Source organism: Canis lupus, chromosome 3 (genome assembly GCF_003254725.2).
Source record: "Canis lupus dingo isolate Sandy chromosome 3, ASM325472v2, whole genome shotgun sequence".
Classification (NCBI taxonomy): domain Eukaryota; kingdom Metazoa; phylum Chordata; class Mammalia; order Carnivora; family Canidae; genus Canis; species Canis lupus.
Window position 1 is genome coordinate 15,867,158 of NC_064245.1, and position 15,930 is coordinate 15,883,087.

Here is a 15,930-nt window from a genome sequence, read left to right on the forward strand (position 1 = left end):
GAGACTGAAGTTTGAAAATATTAAATTACTTACCCTCAGCCACTCAGCTGTGAAGTGGAGTTGGGTTTTGAACCAAGGTCTGTCTGATTCCAAGTCCCATTCTTGAAACACTAGGTAGAAATGATGATGATATAATACAACCCAGAGTATCAAACATACAGGAAGGGGTTATTCTTTTGTTTTGTTTTGAATTTGTTTTTTTTGTTTTTTTTTAAGGCTAGAAATCCCAGAACGCATGAAGTTAGCGTCAGTTCCTTCCCTGCTTTTTCAGTAATTTTCTCTCCTGGCTCCTGGATGTGGGCACACACCAGACTAAAAGATAGTGACAGAGCTCATGACCCAAGTCATAGGAGATTTCAAGTCACCCTCAGCCCTAGTCTTTGACCATGTGTACAGTTTGGTAAACCATCTAGAAAATAACATGACACAGTAAAGCTGGGGCACTGTCTTTTCTCAGGGCACTGGTGTGTGCCCAGCAGGAATGGGAGAGGGAGATGGGAAGGAGACCAGAAACATCCCACTGCCAATTACTCTGAGTGGTATTCCTAATGGAAGCCACAGAAGCTTACAACGACTATTGCACCAAAGCCACATAATTATAGGACAGCACTATATCCCAGCCTCCTGTGGCTTCCATGTGTGTTTCTGGGATCCTAGGTTGTGTCTAGCCTGTGTGTTAATTCCTACCTGCTGAATACAATCTGGTTTGTAGGAAGTGAAGCATTCAAGAAGTTTCTCAGCAGCTCATTTCCGGGTGGGATTCTCTTGTAAGCCATGTGAAGCCAGCAACTGCACAAACATCTGACTGGCATGTTCTGCTGCAGGAGAATAGCGAGTCTGCTGTGAAAAAGATCATCAGGTCCCTAATCTAACTATGGCAAATGCTTTAAGTATGTCCGTAAATTTGGGGTTCCCTGAGTTTAGCTCTACCTTTCAGCTTTGCCTAGATCACAGTCTGTCAAATCACAGTGTTATTGTTGAGGTTTCAAGAGGTCTTTCATTATTTCATGACCTTTTCCCTAAATAGCACCTATTACTTTGATACAAGGATTTTTGAAGTGCTTCGCAATCTTTCGCTATTCCCTGGGGCCTGGGTCAACATTCCTGTCGTCTCTATTTCAAGATGAAACACAGAGAGTTTAAGTGATTTTCCCATGGGCTCCCAGCAAGTCAGCATCTATGCTGGACACAAACTTCTTAAGCTTCTGGCTTTAGATGAGCTCACTGAGCTGCATATTTCCCCCAGCAATTATTTATACACATTATGCATCTGACATGGAAATGCTGGTGCTTATTTTGCATAACGAGGAAGATATCAAGCCTCCAAGAAGGACTATTTCCTCAACACCAGCAGCTGAGTTCTAATGGGGATCTTGCTTTGTGGAGTCAGGGAGGGTCAGGGAGGAGGATGACCCTGGCCAGTGAGCACAGGCCTGCAGTGCGTGTTCTGGGTAGAGCTTGGTGAGAATGAGGTCGAGTGGTGATGGGTCACCGCCTCAATGGGAGAGAGATGAGGGACGGATATACATTTCCTACTTGGACTTTTCTAAATGTGAAATACAGTTTAATTGTGGAGCCCTGGAATCTCTTCCCGCCTGTTAGGCAACCGGAGACAGGTCCTCATGAAATACTGTGGGCAATGAAGCTTCTGTTCAGGTACCACGATAAATATGGGGTGTGGGTGAGGACAGAAACTTTTTACTTTTATGTCTGCCTTTTGCATTCAGAGCGACAGATGATAAAGAGTGTTTTAGAAAGTCTGCATGGAGAATTAAATACCATAGTTTGGTAAGCTGTTTCTTTCTAAATGACTTGTATTAATTGTTTCTTTGTTATAAAACTGTTTTGTCCTATTATAAGTTTCTCAATAAACTTTAGAAAATACAGATAACAGGGCAGCCCAGGTGGCTCAGCGGTTTAGCGCTGCCTTCAGCCCAGGGCCTGATCCTGAAGACCCGGGATCGAGTCCCATGTCAGGCTTCCTGCATGGAGCCTGCTTCTCCCTCTACCTGTGTCTCTGCCTCTTTCTCTCTCTCTGTGTGTCTCTCATGAATAAATAAAATCTTAAAAAAAAAAAAGAAAATACAGATAACAGAGAGAAGAAAACAACCTCACCCTGAGTTCTACTACTCAGGGGTAAAGTATATTAAGATTTCAGTCTCTTTTTCTCTTTCTTAAAAATGGGCTTACTCTTTTTCTCTTTAAACAAGGATTGCATGCTAAAACGTGTGATAATTCCCTACCTATTTTATACACACATACAGATAGGATTATACTATGCACACTGCCTTATCAACTTGCCTTTTAAACTTCAATTCGATCTATTTTGAAAATCTTCTCCAGTCATTAAGCAGTCTTCCCCCACATCATTCCTGATGGTTGGATAGCATTTCATTATATGGATGTATCATTGTTTATTTAACTGATTCCTCATTGCTAGACATTTATGCTGTTTCCAAGTTTTCTCTGTTATAAACAGGCTGTGATGAAGATGTAAATCTCATTTATAATGGCATCAGATCATATGTTTTATTTGTATCTTCTAGAAGACCTGAAACATAACGTTGCTAAGCAATATCAGTGCTGTATGAATCTTTTCATGGGAAAACCTGGTCTGGGAGAGAGCTGCTGTGAATCTAGCCAGGGCTGAAGTGATCATATGTGGGGACAGCAAAATGCTCGTTCTTGTCCACTAGAAATGGAGATGGAGCCAATAAGCTAAGAGCCATATGTGGCTAAGGTAATCTGCGTCTCGCACTGAGCACTAGATAATGGTAGAAGAGCACTTAATTAAGATTTTGAACACATCAGTTTAAAAGTGCTAAAAGGTAAGGAACTCGTTTGTCTAAACTTCAAGCGCCCGAAGTAGTTGCCCGAGGACTAAGCACACGGTCTGGTGGTCCACGCAGGCCTTTCCAAGGCATGTTTCCCCAGTAAAAACAAACAGTAAACAGAAAAACTCCAAACCCTCACATAAGAACAACAATGACAATAGCCCAAACCCAACTCTGCCTCTGGTTTATTTTGTTTGATTTTCCATTAGCTACATCTGATTTTGCCTTTTCAAATTCAGCAAACATCAATCATCAAATGCTTTTGGAAAGACCAAGTCGCCCCGATGCAATTTTTTTTCATGGGTAGGTCTCTCCTGCTAAAGGAACAAGCCTCCTTTTTCTGTATCTTTCACTATCAGCTAAAACCAAATTTTGTGGGAATTAAAAGGAGCCCATTCAGATTGTATCAATTCTTACCTCAGTTTCCCCCCTCCTCCCCGAACACCCAGTTTTTGTTTTTGTTTTTTTTTTTTGACACATACAACTTTCTATGACTTTCAAGCCAGCATTGATGATTCCTTGACTGGCAGACCTGAAGGTCTAGTCTGAAGGGCCATGTGATCTGAGCAAATTGCAGCAGTTCTGTGGATTGAAGTAATCAAAAACATGCATTTTGACTATTCAGACATTTATGGTCTATATCTTCTATAGCAGGACTCGGCGTGGCATACTGATGTCAAGCTTCTCCCTAGATAGTTTGGATGGCTCTGTGAGCGTGGTTGGAGAATAATATGTTCTGTTTTCCTTCTCCTTGGGGTGACCATTGTCTCCAGTTGGTCCTGTGCTCAGTGAGTCATTAATTAAACCCAGAATCTCTCTAAGTGACCTGTTGCAACGTTGAGGTTTATTCCCAACTTACTCTGCTTCGCTGCCTAATATCTGGCCAGTGTGCCTTGTTTTTATTTTTTGAAAATTTCCCTCCTTCTTCCTCGCACCACGAGGATTCATTTTTGAGATAGAGAGCAAAAGGCTAGGTTAAGAAAAACACAGCCACCTCCAGAGTGCAAAAACTGCAATAAACCCATCACCTCTAACAACGGCAGAGCATGAAAAGATAAAAAACAGCCTGCCAAGAATGTAGTAACCACCCATTCACTTTTAAATGCTCTCCACACTTCAATGCACAGACCTAATTACTTTTCTGCATTCCCAAATCCACTTTGCCCATACTGCAATCAGAAACCTGGCATTAAAATATTTTAGACTTGGAGGATCAAGACTAATTATGGGCCTTAGCTGCACCTTTTGGTTTCTCGCCCCCCCCCCTCCTCCCCCTCCTTCTCTTCTTTGGGTTACTTTAAAGCACGCTCCACTGGAAGAAAGGCTGCCCAGTCCCAGTTGGGGGTGAAGCCGAGAGAGAATAAAACAAAGAACAACTCAACTCAATTCAGTAAGCTTCAATGAGGCTGGTATATTTAATGTGAGCCCAGGGTTAGCCCACAGAATTGTGGCAGAATGAAATATTCTCGACAAAAAAAGATGTGTTTAAGGTCGACTAAGGCCCCATAAGGCTGTTGTTGGTGTTTAAGCAGTCCACCGAGGTATTTAGCACCGAGGGTTTCTAAACATTCCAGCTGAGCATTAAACTACAGCTTTACAGTAGCCGCTGAAAGGTTTGGGGGGCTGGGAGCGTCCCCTCCCCCTTGTATTGAAAGGTCAACAAACAGTAGGAAAGATCATGTCATAACAAAGATGAAGCCACCTATTATAGAGTCTAGTGACAGCTAATAGCACCATCAGAGGGACTAATCCAAGGTATTAAATAGTGTAATTGTTAAAATAATATCATGGTTATTAGAACACCCAAGCATGAGACGGTTTTCATTTTACATAACATGAAAGTGTTGCAGGTGAGCTTAGCCTTCGCACGACAGGCACTTGTTATAAATATGTAAATATTAGAAAATTGCTTCAGTGCTGCAATTTTTCTGCAGCCTGCAGAATGCATTTTTAATACGCAGATGTTATGTTTTGTGGCATTTGCTAAACTACTTTTGGGTGATTTTGCCGAGTTACACTCTTAAAAAGCTTTCATTCACACAAAACAATTTGCTGTGAGAGTTGGTGCTAATGTTTTACTTCAATGAGGCATTTTTAGTTTCATGGATTTAATAAGACAAATACTACCATGGGGGGAAAAAAGGCATCGTTTCTCAGAGATGAATCTGTGAAATGGCTAAGGGAGGCTGAATGCTTAGAGAGTGAGTTTTATGGAAACTGCAGCTCTAAGTTTGAGCTCTGGTAAGTTTTATGAGATTGGGATCTGAGCAGAGGTATCTTCGGTTTACATGGTTCTTACTCAGAATACTAGAAAGAAACATGATCACCTCGAGGGGGGTACAGATGTCACAAACACAAAAGAACCCTTAGCACTGAAAACACACCAAGCCACTAAAACGCTTCCCTCTTTCTTTTACTTTCCAGTAGTCAAGAATCCAAACCACAAGTAGTTCTGGAGGAGATGGTTTAGAACAATAAGATGTTTCAGATGGTCAGAGTTTGCAGGGCGCTTAAAAAAAAAAAAATCATACAAAGGGCACAGACACTGGCTCACAACCACCAATTAAGCCTCCTTGTTAGATAGGTAATTTATTCCACTCAGAGGCATCAAATATCAGAGAAATCATGGGCCAAAACAGTAATTATCTGCAGGGAATTCAAAGGCTTTGAAAGCCAATAATTCCAAAGAAATAAAAACAGAGTCCTTTTCACTGGATAGACCTCGTCTTAAAACCTGTAATAAGAGCCAGGCCCTGGCTGTGAACCTGTACCCCGCTAGGAGAGAGCAGGAGGCCGAAGAAGGTGAAGGCAATATTCCTGGGGCTTTTCTGTATCAAACTACCAGGGAGAGGAGGTCCGAGACCGATCCTTCTGGGTGCTCTCCACAGCACACACAGTCCCGATCCAACAAGAGAACGAAGAAGGGTTGGGTCCGCCAAAAATGGGATTGGAGAAAAATCTTAACTTCCCAGCCTAAAGAAGATGACAAGAGACGCTATTTAAAAAATCCAGCAGTTTAATTTAAATTTTTAAAGCTCGAGTGACATAAAATGATCTTTTCTAGGATTTAAAACAAATAATAATCACAGAATTTCTCAAACTTCGTGGCAAGCTCTTCTTAAGAGAAGCATGTATTCTTCACAATCTCATCTCCCTTGAGCTACATTCGTGTTCTGGAATGTCTAGTCTTGGTTGTCTAGGACTAGCGAAGGTTTGCGTGTGAAGTTCTCCTTTAATTGCACCCTCACGCATTTTCTACCTTTTTCATGTTTTTTGGCTGTACTAAAAAAAGAAGACGAACCAAGTTCAAATCTGTAATACATTACCTACGTTGTATCTATATATTCTGTGCGTGAGTGTACTAGCCTTTGGTGTCTCTACCCTTTCGCACACATGGCTTCTTAATATGCTGTAGGGGGGGGGCCTTGACTTTTACACATTTACTACCAATTTCATAGAAATTCATGGGGGTAACACCTACTTTTCACTTAACAAGGTCAAGGCACAAATCCACATGGCTAATTTAAATGATTTCTTTTTTTCCCCCATCATTATAAATCCATACCAGATGTGAGGCAGAGAGGAACGCCATTCCCTGTAGTTCATTTGCTCTCACTACCTCTGATGATTCTCCCATGGACTTCAGAGAACAGATTTGCATTTTCTACAGCAAACTTTTCCAATGAAATAGAGTTTTCCAAGATTCTGTTTTTGTCCTAAGTTGGGTTAATGTTAGAATTGGACAGTGCTGCGGTCTATGACAATCTAAGATACCGAATCTGGTCACTTTGCAGACTGAATAAGGTTCCTGGGTGATGTTTGAGGACTGTTGACAAGATGTATGTATAAGTAATCATGTAGCCCAGCTGTCATCCAACAGTGGCTTAGCGAATACCTCCTGGTATGTCGTCCAAGGGAGTTGGACTAGATCTCTTTGCTGCCCTCCTCCAATGCTGAAGGTTTTGTGATCCCATAATTTGTCCGATTGAGATCAAGATGTGTTATTATACTTAAAAGAGCACTTTATTTTCTGCCTTTAGGTATGCAAGAAAAATGTTAAATTACATTTATTTTGGTAATTAAAGATAAAATTGCCTGTATCTGAGCTGGCAGGAACATTGAAATTCTTACACAGCCAATGCTAAAGTGCCATTTTTAGCATTTCAAATTTCTTAGCACATTTAAATTCTCTCATGTGTTCCTTTTTCAGGGGTTTCAACAGGGAAATAGAGGCTACTCCTCTCAAAAAATGAGAAGCAAACGCATAGATAATGAGAATGCCCCTCACATCCCTCCTGCTGCCCAGAAGTCAGAGGTTGGACACTCGCTAGTGTCACCTAAGAAACAGAAGAAGGAGGGGTACACCAACTGCAGGCCCTCTTGCTGACACGTGAGTACGGTAGACGGTCTCAGTGCTCATTTAGGCTGCTCAGTCCAGTGACTCACTTCCTACACTCTTCTTTGTGCGGGTAACTCTTACATTGATATTTTCATCCTGACCGCTCACCGGAGTTTTCGTCCTACAGGATGAGATTGCACAGCACATTGGTATTGGTGTGGGTGTCCTGGGAAGTTCAACAAACTCAGAGGTAAACTCACTTTGGGTTTCCAGGGTCTCCTCTTGATGGTGTTTATTTCCTTCCAAATCGATGGCTTTACCTGTAGGCTTTTCCAGACCTGGGGGCCTGTTTTCCTCTTCTTCCTGGCTCGGGGCTCCAGTGATTAGCAGTAGAACGCCCATTGTTGAAGGGTCAAAGCCCTGAGGGTATTTCTCACTTGTTGCTTGTTCTCCTTCAGGCTTCATAATTATTAAATTCTTAAGATTTTGCCTTTAGGGTTAATGCTGTGGTGTCACTTCCTTTCTATCCCACAGCCCTCAGACCAGACCATTGTCACACCTTGCCTGTCCCAGGCAGCGGTCTTCAGCAGCTCACCTGGCCACCTCTTCCCTTTCTCTGATTCTGCTGCACAACACATATTTGTAACACACCGATGTCCCCGCTGAGAAGCCTCCGGAGCCTCCTGAGCTCCCAACTTCAGGCCTGGGCTTTGCTTTCCCAGTGTCTCTCCTCATCGTAATTATGGAATCATCCTTATTGCTGTCTACTGGGGCCCTTTCCCATCTATTTGCCTCCCCCCCACATTCTAACCACGTGTCAGCCTCATCCCATGACATTTTTTTGCTCGTTTTTATCCACTTTGATCCCCTTTCCTTTGAACTACAAGATCACATCTTATCTTTAGATTGGATGATTATCTTGGCAGCTTTGGCAGAATGGGAAGAACCGGGGATTGGAGTCACAGTCACATAAACTTGGTTCCAGAACAAGTTTCAACAATGTATCAGCTTTGGTCCTTTTACCTCTGGGAGGCTTTATAGCCTTTCTAAGAAATAAGATGGGGCGATTAGTAAACAGTATGGAGCATGCTAACAAATGTGGAAGTACCAGCATGTTATCAGATCCTAAGTGTTAGTTGAATTGGAGTCTTTGAATTTGTTTTTAACTCTATGTCTGTCTGTCTTCTTAATTTGGTTTTGAGCACTATGCTTTATACCCCTTTCTCCCCCTCAAAAGCCCTGGACATTGTTATGTGAACAGTTGTGGCCAATAAATAAATTCGGAATAAAACTTCCATTTCAGAAACTTGGCCTAGAGTTTTCCAACAAGGCAAGATAAAACTAGTCACATCTCAGCTTTGAAAATACCAAGAGTAGAAACAAATGACCACCACCTAACAGCTAAATCTTATATAGAGAAATCATACCCACACTAAATTCCTCGGACAGATGTTATAATTTTATGCGAACTCTTGGATCCTGACATAAATATATCACTTACTACATAGTTTATCCCATTTTCTTATAAACTAAATATATCAGTTGTAAGGAAACAAAGCTTTGAAGATACCCTAACCTACCTCCTAAACCATACCTATCATATATATACTGTTTATATGGGCAGGTATTGTTCTAGCACTTTACAAATATTAATTCACTTCACATTCACTACCCCTCAAGAGGCAGGCAGTGTTTTTATGGCTATTTTACTGATGAGGATACTAATCCATGGAGGGGCTGAGCAACGTGCCCAAGGTTACACAGCTAGAAAGGTGAGAGGTAGATTAGAAGCCAGGCAGGCAGTTGGCCCCCAGAGTCCCATACACTTAACCAACAAGCCATGATTCCTCTTTTGAACCTTTTATGCTTTTACTTTTCTCCTTGTTTGGCCTTCTTTCATTGGCTGGCAAGACTCTAGGATACAATAAATATCAGTCATGGCAATCATACTCTGCTCTGTGCCTTGACCTGTTGGGGTTGAAAGCGGGTCTGTCAAACTCTCAGAGGAAAAAAACTTCACGGGCCTATGGGATGGGAGAAAAAAAAAAATCTCTCTTATGGCAGGGTAGAGATTGTTTCTTTTATGTACATTGAGTATTTTGCTTTGCCTCAGAGATTAAGAAAGCAGAATTGACATAACTGAGTCATTCTTTTAGTCACCACCAGAATCTCAAAAAGCGTGTAAATGCAGTGTCACAACATAATTGCCTCAGAAAACATATCTCAAATTGTCAGTGAGATAATAGCAAATTATATTGAATTGGCCAGTTTACTTAATTATATTTTTCCAGTACTGAACTCTACTTTCCTGAATTATAATTTTAGATTTGAGACAGTTCAGCGATTACTGAAGAAAGAATTTTAAATGGCCAGCATGTCCAAATAGCCTGTTTTTCTAGAGCTTTACCATGTTTCAAAGGATGTCGATGCCATGCCATTGATGTCAGCTGATTGAGCATGAAGGTCAGACTCTACACCCATTTTTTATGTTGGAGTGTTTATGTTTGCTCTTTTACACAATAATATGGATGTTGCAATTTATCAGGCATGTGCTCAGAGAACTTAGACTACTTCTGATGTTGTTTCAGTTGGACATGTTTCTTACCTGAGTCCCGTTGGCCTAGGACTCTCATGGAGAAGGAAGGGCCACTGATTTCATACTGGTCTTTGCAGTCACATTTATACATCATGGAAAGACCTGGTTCGATGAACCGTTTTGTATACGAATAATTTTATAAGAAAATAGATACAATTTAATTGTGAGAGGGATTTTGAGCCCCAGAATCTTTTTCTACAACTGTAGACTCAGAGGAGGTTTGAAAAGTCACTCCCTTACATTTGCTAAAACTTACACTTATAAGTTTTTAGTAAGATTTTCAGTGGAGGCCCACACTGTCACCCCTGCCCCTTCTTTAGGATGAAAGGGGAATACTGGCACCCTCTCGTTCTGTATGTGAAAATGCCTTTGCTTTCATTAACCAAATGAAAATATCTGTGTAAATCTGAAAGTAAAGTGTTCATCATAAATGCAGCAGAGGGTGTGATTACAAGTCTATGAACTCAGATGTACAAGAAATAACACATTTTTAGAATTGCTTTGAGCCACCTATGGTCCATCTCCAAGCTTTCTTGTGTGCTAGACAAGAAGTTCATGATTTAGGACTCTCTTTCCATCCTGTGTTGTACAAAGGTCCCAGAGTCTTAAATAGCAGTACTGCATCCTCTCTGCCCATCACTGGCCACTGGGGCAATTTACTTTTAAAGACACCTGTTCTTTGCCTCTGGATGTACATTTCTGGTCTGGAGGTTTTGCTTCTTTGCTTTTGGGCCAGGTATCTTTGCCACTCTCAGGGGCCCTTGTATTTGCTTTCCAGGCCTACGAACCATACAGAGCCCTCCCTCCCTGATCAACCTGGGGCTCATCATCTTCTGCTCATACTACCATCAAACAGTGCATGGATCCCATTCCTCACAGGAGCTCTGCAGGTTCTGATCTCCTCTCAGGATGTGGGAAATCCTCCTTTTGCCTCTCTCCTCAAAACACCTGCCCTTGCTCTCCTTTCCCTCCAGGACACCTGACACAACATCTCCAATGACAACAATTGTCTTGTACCGCATATGCATTCTGTTCTGTCACAGACCATACCAGGACCAAGAGAGCACCAGATGTAACTCTTGGCTGGAAATGGCCAGAGAGAGGGGTAAGAAAAACAAAGGGAGAATAAGACTAAAATAATTTCTGTTAATTATCCTACCACTTTACCATCTAAATAAGTAAATGCTTTTATGCTGGGCTTACCTTTACATATGACAGATCGTAAAATCCCACCATAATTCCATGAGGACATGTTTATTATCTTCATTTTACAGATGAAGAATTGTTCATTCTCCCATTTAGACCAGCCATGAGGCCAGTAAGGAGTAGGGCCAGCATTTCGATTCAGGCCTGTCAGATTCCAAAGCTGATATTTTCTTTAAAAATATGCCACAAATATGAGACTGAACCGAAGTTTTCTTTCATTTCTTCTCTTTATGAAGAAAGCACCTCTGCCCCTAGAATATTTCTGCCATATTAATAATGCAGACTGAATCAGATGGCTTCATTTGCTTGGGCGTCTACAAGCTTTCTGCCCGCCTGAGAGGTTCACTCTTTTGATTCCTCCAGGGCAGATTTTCCCAAAGAATGCCTCATGAAGCTGTGTGTGGTGTTTCAGCTTGGTGTAGGTCCATGTTGGACTCTAACGTGTGTCTGGAGGCCCACGAATTGCTAGGCCTCATCCCTGGAGTCCCTGATTCTGTGAGTCTAGGGTTGCACCTAAGAATTTGCATTTTATCAAGTTCACAGGTTGGAGGGGACACACTTGGGAGCCAATGTTCCAGGTTGTAATGGCCTCTCTAATTTAATTTGAGTGAGGAGGAAGAGATAAGATGATTGTTCTTATGTCTCAGTTACTCAGGGGATTTATTTCAGCTCAATATTGCTAACTGCTGTCAAGGCTTAACATAATCTCTGTGTGTGTGTGTTTTAATTTTTAAAAAATTTTAAAAATTTGAGTATATTTGGTACACAATGTTACATTAGTTGAACATTATCCAGTTTTAATTTTTTTCTTAGATTGTTTAATTACACCTAGAGTAGACTGTCCTTTAAGGACAAGAAACTGAAATGCAACAAGTTGAAGGAGGAGCATAGACATGCTGATGGTTGTGGATATTGTGTGCATCTAGTCAAATTCTTGTATAGGAACCAAAATGAGTACAATATTTCAAAAATTAATGTTAAAAAGAGAAAATATTGCTTTCCAATCAACTTTTCATTTACAGTAGAGTACCCCAGTATAGTTTTTTATCTACATTTTCATATACTTAGACAAAACATGCTGCTTTTAAATAGTGTTAGAGAAGGATTTCATGATTATTATTACATAAATGGATTTAATTAAGTAACACGAACTTCTTGTTAAATGTAAAAACCTAAAATTCTTTATATAAGTCTTTAAATAACATAAGAAATGAACTATATAGAATGCCATTTAATAATAATCTAAAATAAAAATACATTACTTTTGTTAAATGGCATAAACATTATTTGAATTATCTCCAAGTGTGGTGAAGAGATTAAATAATTCTAGGAAAGGCATTCAGGACTCAGAAAAGGAAGGAGAATCTTGCTGTAGGGGAGCAGACTCCTTTTCATCCCCCTTTCTGTGTGTGTGTGTGTGTGTGTGTGTGTGTGTTACTATTCCTGTCTTGTCTTTTTTGGCTGGTGGGATATATACCCATACTCTTGAAAGCTTGTTGGGCATGGGGCACATAGATTGACTTCTTAAGTGGAGCAGATTCTTCATTAGGCTCTTGGAAGAGCGCTGTCTTTTTAACACCTCCTTTTTGAATCAGGGGTTCACACCCAGAGGTTGGAGACTTGACTGTGGGTGTGGGGAAGGTGGCTTAGAAACCCACAGCTGGGCTTGTCCAGAGGCCTTTTGTTAAGGAATAAAGGGAATCCTCCCAGTTATATATGGTTAAGCCTATTTTACCAGGATGGGAGGCCAGATTGGGATCTGAGATATTCCAATAAGGTAGATATTCATCTGTAATGTTTTCCATTCTTGAATCTTAGTTCAACATTAGGTGCCATTAGGGGATGTAGGAGTCGTGATTTGGGATTCTACTCCTTCCTTCCTTTCTTCCTTAGCAATAATGACTAACAGAACCTATTAATCAGAGTTCCCTGGGAGTGGATTAACTTAGGTCCTTCTTTACCCCATGCAAAACTCTTTATTGGCCCCCTGGGCCTACTCCAGTAATATCACTATTCCTCAGTTGGGCAATAAAAGTGGGTCATGATATGGTCCCAATCTCTTTTCCTAGTCTAAGCTTAAAACTTGATCCCTCCGAATATAGATGGTGCTCTGGTTACTGCTCTGCTCATTTTTCTTTTGGTAACTTCTTTCCTCTCTTCTGACCAGGCTATCGCCTTAGGTGTTTTGTCTTCCAAAATCTCCTTTCTTTATGAGAACGAATGTTTCACTGTTGGTTAAGTTCTGCTGGGATTGATAACCTATTGTTATAATGAGCATTTCTGCCAGTGGATTGTGAGTTCTTTGATAATCATCTTTGTGACTCCTGTTTTTAAAACAGTCAATGGTGCACTTTTAAAGAAATAGAATGCCTTCAACTATTATTTCATTTAATCCTGATAGTACTTCTGTGAGGGTGACATTTAGCTTGTACAAAGAGTCTAGAAGAAATCTCAAGATATATAGAAAAGTAGCATTAAATAGCATTGTAGAACAAATAGCAAACCATGGCATTAAGCCAAAGCAAATTGACAGTCAAACTGTAGGTCACAGAACAGACTTTGAAAAAATAGTTGTTGGTATAATCTGAGGAGAGGTCATTTTTAGTACCTGGGGTTAAGAAGTTTTCTGCCTTACTGACATTACATATGGATGGAGATGCCATGGCTAGTGATGTCTTTTGAAACCTGTGAGGAAGCCTTACCATATTCTGATCTGTTAGTGACAATGGACTCTGTATGGTCATGAAGAGTTGGGTGTGGCCATTTGCAATACGTTGATTTGATTAGGCTGAGTAATGCTAATCAGCATTAGGTAGAAAAGAAACAAAAATCACAGAAGTAAAAGTCAAGGAAAGAGAAGCTTATCACTTCTAAAATTAACCAAAGCAAAATTTTCTGCTTATATTCCTTTCTTTCTAAACGCAGGAAGGCAGTCTCATGGCAGGCTCCCTAGGACACTCTGACTATGTCATGTATATGACTTTGAATAAGCCTCTTAGTTTCTTAGAATCTCATGATGAAAATGGCTTAATGAAATGTGTCCTATAGGGGGTCTGGTGAAAATAATATAAGATAATGTATATTAAAGTATATCAAAATAACATAAAAAAACCTTTTGAATTACTTGGGTTTTTTTTTTTTCGCTCAAGATATAGCAAAATGTTAAAATAATTTTAAAATTATATTTCTATATTTTGTTGCTTTTCCTTAAATACCTAGTTTTTTAAGATGGGCTTTCTGTTTTGGTCCTCTCAGGACCCTCCTGGCGCTGTATTTGAGTATAGTAACCTTGGTTCTTGTGCTTGGGTCCCTGCTGCTGGCCTGATTCTGCACGGATACCTTCTGTATGCTGCCTACTATGGGCTAAATTGTGTTCCCCCAAGATTCACATGTTGAAGTTCTAACCCCAGAACTTCAGAATACAACTGTATTTAGAGAGACATAGGGTCCTGAGAGAAGTAATCGAAGATAAAGTTACATGGGTGGGCTCTAACCCCATCTGAGTGGTGTCCTTATAAGAAGAGGGATTAGGATGCAGATTTAATTTCTGGACATTAATCTAACCACCATCTTGACTAATACTTATTCTATAACAAGAGAAGAGATGGTATCCTTTTTATTCAGGATTCTTTCGGTAAGGACATAACTCGACTTTGACTTTGATTAATTTAGGGAACTATCTTGAGTGCCTGTGGAGTAATTAAGTTGATTGCTCGGGATGGCTTATGGAATTGTTCTTGTTGGTCTGAGCATATAAATTATGCTGCAAAACCATTTCCAAAATTAAATTGAGGTTTTGATAAGACACATAAACTCTTTGAAACTAAAGTTTCAGTATGGAAGTAATTCTCTTAGGGCTTAATGTGTTTATTTTCTTATCTTTGCATTCAAATGATTTCTTCCTAATCCAACTTAAAACTAGCTAGCTGACTACCTACCTACAACAAAAATCTCTGAATTAATTATTACCTTTTTGTTGTTGTTGGACTCACTCTTAGACTGGGCACTGTAGGGTATATAATCCATGTGACACATAGTTTATTTTTATATGTCTGCAGGCTTTTCTAAGACTTTGTTAGTTATTCACTATTTGTCTGGGAACATTGAGATTGGTCCCGAAAATTGAACGTTTCCAATAAGGAAATTGGATGCAGTGTATGTTCTTTGTAGGAAAAAATTTTAACAACACATATCCAAAATGAGACATTCTGCTGTAGCAGGTTGGAGATGGCCACAAAATCTTAAATATTTTTTCTATTAAGAAGTGGGTCGGCGTCTCCTGGGTCTTGAATCTGGTGAGCTCTGTGACTGCTTTGAGCAGTAGAACACGATGGAAGTGATCCTCTGCCAGTTTCTGGGTCTATGCCTTAAGAGACTAGAAAGGTCTACTTCTGTCTTCTGGAACACTCACTCTGGGAGCCCTGATCTACTATATAAGAACTTCGACTACCCAGAGACTGCCCTGATGTGAGGAAGCCCAAACTAGCCACACAGAGAGGCAGCAATGGGAGAGACCAGTGTTGGCCAATCTCTGGCTATTTCCATCATCCCATTCCAGGCTCCAATTACATGAATAAGGAATCCAGACCAGCTCAACCTCTAGCTGAATATCACCACATGACTCCAGTTAACGCCATGTGAAGCAGAAGAATGGCCCGATTTGAGTCCAATTCTGGTTGTGACCTACAAAATAATGAAAAAATAATAAGTAAGTAAATTTTTAGGGTAGTTCACTGTAAAGCAATAGGCAACTGGAACTTTAATCTTAAAGACTTACATAAGGATGATATAAACTTCTTGAAAAATGCTTATTTATAATCATGTAAAGTTAATTTCTGGCAAAATCTAAAACCTTCTAACTTGACTGACTTGGACAAATTTAATCTTCTGTTTGAGTATTTTTAACTATTCACAAAAAAATGTATCTGAATGCTTTTATCAAGAATAAATGTTGA

The 15,930-nt window shown here is 40.2% G+C and overlaps 2 long non-coding RNA genes across 4 annotated transcripts in view; one reads left to right on the top strand and one right to left on the bottom strand.

Annotated features, from left to right (window-relative positions):
- Positions 1 to 5,522: 5,522 nt before the first annotated feature.
- LOC112653365 (uncharacterized) lies at positions 5,523 to 10,749 on the bottom strand. Of its 2 annotated transcripts, none has more exons than XR_007409716.1 (3): positions 10,616 to 10,749; positions 9,779 to 9,871; positions 5,523 to 9,197 (listed from the first exon to the last, which is right to left on the bottom strand). It is a non-coding gene; the product is annotated as an uncharacterized LOC112653365 (long non-coding RNA). The 2 variants fall into 2 exon arrangements; XR_003132114.3 differs by having other exon boundaries at positions 5,525 to 6,116.
- Positions 10,088 to 15,930, top strand: part of LOC118354263 (uncharacterized) — a 91,156-nt gene continuing 85,313 nt past the window's right edge. Inside the window, exons 1-2 of one of the 2 annotated variants that reach the window (XR_007409715.1) lie at positions 10,088 to 10,874; positions 15,534 to 15,683. This is a non-coding gene — a long non-coding RNA (uncharacterized LOC118354263). The remainder of the gene's footprint in view (positions 10,875 to 15,533; positions 15,684 to 15,930) is intronic. The other variant, XR_004814432.2, reaches the window with a different exon arrangement.